A 5,916-nucleotide genomic window follows, 5' to 3' on the forward strand; every position below is an offset into this window, starting at 1 on the left:
AAAAAAAAACAACATTATAAATACCTTTTTTCCCTTTTTATAAGTGATCACATACCCTCTGTTCTTTGCTGTGTAAGAGCTTGGGGAGGAGAAACAGCAGCACACTGGTCTTCCCAATGAAAGGCTGTGTGTGGAGGGGTCAGGACAATTCTGATCATTGAAGGAGAGCAGGCTGAGTTTCCAGCACAGCCAGAGAACTGCCAAAGGTGTATTCTCCTGCCTAGTGTGGTCAGTTTTAAATAGGAAAGCAGAGGGACTGGCAGGAACATGAGGGATTTTAAACAAAGCAAGCAATACAAAGAGAACAGGGTATTTTCTCATACAAGTACATGGTACAGCAGGCACATACCAGGAATATGAAATGCTGGGTTTACATATTCTTTAACCCCTTTCTGTTTGTCTGGGTGTCCTATTGTCACCAGGACAGGCATTTATGGGAAATCCAAAACTTTACAACTGTCAACAAGAAATCTTCCAAAGGGGATATCTGTTCTCATGACAAATGTCTAAGAAGGGATATTACCTCGCTTCAAAGAAATTTTCTCTTATGCCCCATCGTGTCTCAGGAACAGGAAGTGAGGAGAAATTGCCACTCTATCCAAAACGAAATGAAAGTTTTTTGCTTTTGATATATTTTCATCATCCGGAAGTTGCTTGATTGCTATTCTCTAGCAATTTCAACTAGCGTTTGATCACAATAAAATTCAAAACAACGTGCCAACATCTCTGGCATATAAATAGATGAACCATTGTTGGAAGGTTGCCTTGTTTCGTTTAGCCATTTTTGCTTTCAATAATTGGATGAAATAGTTAGAAAATTGCCCTGTGCGCGTCCAGCATAAAAGTGGATTGGATTGATCTCCAGGTAAAGTAGACAACCCCTTTAACTTTATTCATATTTCCATGGCAGCTTTTTCATATTTATTCATTCCTTGTCCTTTCAGTACAGTGTTGCCATGTTACTTGTAACCTTAGCAATGAATGTGACAGCATTCTTGTGAAATGTTTCATATTCATACACATTTTTACAGTATTAAATCATTGTGTAGCAATAAATCAACTCATAGAAGCTGACTGAGGTGGTGGTTCAAGAGTAATTGACATTTTCTAAACTAAAATAAAGGTACGATGAACAGTCAAGACAGTTTTGGTACAGGATAGGGGTTGTGATTTGGAGAAGCATGTCAATTCTAGAAGCTGGCATAGTAGTATAGTAGTAGGGCATTCTCGAGATGCCCTCAGCAATACTACAGTAAAAATATGAGCATAGTCAGTAAGGCAAAGATGTAGCAGTGTCTTGCTTGCTGTCTTGATGAGATATGAAGTCCATTCCTTATGTAGCACCCTCTAGTATGCTACTAGTGTAAGTGTAAAGAGAAAGAGGGGGTTTTGGGGACTTTAGGTGAGTACACATGGCTAGAAGATGAGTAGATATCAAAAACATGTTTTTATTGGTGAAACAAGGAACATGGCAAAATGACATGATACATGCAGCAATGAATACATTTGTCAATCACATATTACATTATATAGAAACAAACATTAGTAGCAACCAGCCAACCACTGTATGGTATGGAACAAATCCTAGATGTAGAAATCTGGGTCAAAAGTTTATTGCAGGTCAGCTGGATGACTCATACGGGCAGGTCTCTGGTGCCTCCCCTTGGATCTGGAAGTTTGGAGAAACTTCTAGAAGCTGGAGGGCGGAGGCCAGGAGGGTTGATCGGCATACTTAGGGAAGTTTGGCCAATCGCCAGGCAGTGGACCTGGCACGTGGCTAAGCCAGCCCATAAATATGGACGAGTCATGCCAGGAGGGGAGTCGGGTGGAAGATGGAGTGCTTTGCTCTGATCAGCAGGGGATCAGTGGACAGATCTCCTGCTGATCGGAACAGAAGGCGGTCTGTGTGAATGGACCCTATTAGAAAAGATTAGGAGATTTGAACTGGCTCCACCCTTGAAGATCCTTGTACATTTCACAAGGGTCAGTATGAGAAATGAAAAAGGGAAATCAGTTGCATTTGAAAACTTGCTTTGTCTAGACATAATAAAGAAGCAGCGTTGTTTAAAAAGTGCACTTATGCGTTAAACATACACCAGCATATAATTTCAGATGTTAATTTACTTTCAATAGTTTTTATTGAAGTTTCAGCGAGGATATTGTAACAAAGGTACAGGTAAAACGGTTTCTTTACATCAGGTGTAAAAATACAGGTTATGACACAATGCTTTTAGAAAACAACGAAGTCTTATGTACCCTCAATGGGGCTTCTATGACATCTGCAAGCTCTTAAAGGAGGAGAAGACTCCTCACTCCCGACACCCCTCAAGGGATCTAGATGTGTCAGGAAGCGAGGGGTAGCTCCTCTCGGACATAGATTGCTAGATCATCTTTAAAGATTTAACGGGCAACCGATGTAGGATAGACTAGGAAGACCAAATCAGAGATAGAGGGTAGAAGTGTGGATGGTCATCCTTAAGGCAGCCCGTAATGCCTAGCCAAACCTGAAATAGATAGCTTGAAAATGACTTGCCATGACATATAGCTGTGAGTGCATGGACATTCAAAAAGGGACAAAAAAATAAAATTGAAATACATGTGGATGTCTACTAAACAAGAGGGAACAAGCTGACGATCGAGGTGTCAACCAATCTACTTTCATAGTGGGCTATATATGCCTCCCCGTCGCAGTTTTGGGAGAGGGGCAAAACTGTGTCCCAATAGTAGAGTCCTGTGACTGTACCTATAGGACAACAGGGAAAAGCAGTTAGAGAAAAAGGAAAAGGGTAGAAGAGAAACTCGAAATTCAGGGGATGAGAGAAAGAGGAGAAAGAGAGAGAGAGAAACAAAAAAAAAAAGTAAGAAGTACTCGATGACGGTGTGATACTCGCTCATCTACACGTATCCAGATTGATGAGAGGTGGTAGGTGTCAGATATATGTATCTGGTCCAGGGTTCCCAGATGGCATCATGTTTGTCAACCGTGTCCAAGAGGATGCTGTTTTCTCCTGCGCCATAATCCGTGAGATTTTCCTTTTGACCAAGAGAAAGGAAACAGCAGTTTGTTTCCAGGCTCAAGCAATTGTCAGCTTGGTCCCAAGGAGAATAAACATAATAAGACGTTGGGCCAATTTCGGGGTCCCGGGGTTAGGAAAATTTAGAAGAGCAAATTGCGGAGTCTTTTGAATGGGTATGCCCGTAATTTTCCTGATAGCGCGAAAGACTCTATTTCATAGGACCTTAATCTTGGGACAATCCCACCATATGTGTAACATTGATCCAATGTGCCCGCAATTTCGAAAGCACAAAGGAGAAGCACTTGGTTAGATTTTGGCAATTTTTAAAGGAACCATATACCACCTCATTAGGGCTTTTAAGTTAGCTTCGATTAGTGCTATGTTCAGAATGCCCTTGGAGGCTGAAGCCGAAGCTCTATGCCACTCCGCAAGGCTCCAGTGATGTCCCAGGTCTTTCTCCCATTCTTTCAAAAAGAGAGATTTGGTTTCAGCCCTAGCAAGTGATCAGTATATCACCGTTACCCCCCCCCCCCCCCCACCTGCTCCATGGCTTGACCACACCACATTTTATAAGCCGTGATCGAGAGTGGGTTGGGTTTAGATGATCATAAGGAATGAATAAATTGAGAAATTTGGTGGAATCTAAACCTTTCTGGCCTTGGCATGTCGAGCTTACTAATGCAGTGGGCCAGAGTGAGAGGTCCCACAGGGTTGACAAAATGTCCTATCCTAAAGAGCCCCTTGTCTAACCACCAATGGAAGGCTTTGATGTCCATACCAAGGGGAAACAAAGGCTTTCAAAAAATGTCAGATAGTGGGTGCCAGTAGGAGGAGATCAGGTGTGGGTTATTTTTGAGGGCATCCCATAGTACTAAGGTACTAAGGAGTGGGATAATGTGGGGTCATGATAGCAGGTCTAGATTTGGCAGGGCACCAGAGAAGATAGTCCAAAGTGTAGTGGGGTATTGCTTGCCTTTCCATGTGTACCCAGTCAGGGTGTGCTATTTTGAAATAAATAGTGGAGAGTTGGGATAACTGGGTTGATGATACCAGAGAAGGTTTGGTAGGCCCACTCCTCCCTGATCTCTAGTTCTAAAAAGGGTCCCCTTGGCAACTCTATGCCCCTTTACTCCCCATATAAAGTTTATAATTTTGGATTGAAATTTCCTAAGTTGATCACTAGGAATTGGGATAGGTTGCAATCTAAAGAGATAGAGGATACACTGTAGTAGGGTCATTTTTACGGAACTGACCCTGCCTAGCCAGGAAAGACCCAGTTTATTCCAATGTGAGAGATCATCTTCCAATTTGCAAAAGGTTGGGGGGAAATTGGCAGCATATAGTTTGCCTATCGAGGCTATTAGGTTAATCCCTAGATAGGGAAAAGCTGTGCAACCAGATGGGCAGGTAAGTTGGCGTTTAGTGCCAGGGATTTCGTGTAGTTAACCTTGAGTCCAGAGACTTTGCCAAAGTCATCAAGCACCCTGCAAATATTTAGTAATGAAGTTAGTGACGAAGTGATAAAGAGTAGGATATCATCTGCGAAAAGAGCACATTTGTGGGTTTGTGGCCCACATCTCACCCCATGTATATCAGGATTGTCTCTAATGGTGATGGCTAAGGTCTTGATGACGATGGCAAAAATCAGTGGGGACAAGGGTCATCCCTGCCTTGTACCATTAAGAATTGGGAAGGGTTCCAAGTAATATCCCCGCAGTTGGAGTAGAGTGCCCCTACTGCGTTCATAAAGGACCAAAGCCCCATTTTTGCATAATTGGAACCAAATAAGACCAGGAGATGGAATTGAACGCTTTCATGAGGTCTAGAGAGAGCAAGAACCCCTTTTGAGGAGGTCCCTTATCCCATCCAGACCCCAGTAGAGAAACTATGTCAATCGCTCTCCTGATCTGATCTGGGCCCTGTCTCCCACATATAAAGCTGACCTGGTCCTTGTGGATATAAAGACTAATAAAATTGGATATTCTGTCTGCCATAGTTTTCATCAAAATTTTTAGATCATTATTTATTAATGATATAGGGCGATAATTAGCAGTACAACTAGGTCCTTGCCTGGTTTAGGGATCACTGTGATAAAAGCCGAGTTCAATGCCTTATCAAGTTGCGCTCCTGCGCAAAGTTGGTTGAAAAAACAAGCCAAGTAGGGGGAAAGTAATGAGGAGAATTGTTTATAATATGGGACTGAGAAGCCATCAGGGCCAGGGGCTGAGTTGTTTTTAAGATCTTTAATGACTTGTGAAACTTCTTCTGCCAAGATTGGGGCCTCTAAGCTATCCCTGTGATGGTCCCTGATCTTGGGGATATTGAGTGAACCTAGGAAGGAGTTAATCAAGCTGGGTGAGGATTCCTTCCCTTCCCTACTGTACAGGGTTCGGTAGAAGTCATGAAAAGCTTCCATGATTTTCTGGAGGTTTTGTGAGAGGGAGCCAATGCGCAATTTTATTTTAGGTAAGGTATGAGCTCTTATTTTAGGGTTTAGCCTATTCGCTAGCAGAGAGCCCATCTTATATTTTTGGTGGTAGAACCGCCCACCCTCCCAACGTAAACTCTTTTCGGCTATGGCAGTGAGAGCCAAATTTAAGGCTGTATGCGCTGCTTCCAGTTGTTCTGCAGAGCCGGAAGAGGGTTATGTTGTTTGCTTAAAAATGAGAATTCCTTCTCTAACCTCTCAATATCTATTTTGCGAGCTTTACGTAGCCTTGAGGTCATTTGGATCAGTTTTCCCCTAATGGAGGCTTTATGCGCTGCCCACAGAGTGGTTGGGGAAATGTTATTGACATCATTCAATAGGAAATATTCCTGTATGTCTCTTTCAATTTCACTGACATGAGTGGGGTTGCTAAGGATTGAGGCATTCAGTTTCCAGTTGTACCCCTGCTGT

The sequence above is a fragment of the Aquarana catesbeiana genome, linkage group LG02 (genome assembly GCF_042186555.1).
Source record: "Aquarana catesbeiana isolate 2022-GZ linkage group LG02, ASM4218655v1, whole genome shotgun sequence".
Taxonomy (NCBI): Eukaryota; Metazoa; Chordata; class Amphibia; order Anura; family Ranidae; genus Aquarana; species Aquarana catesbeiana.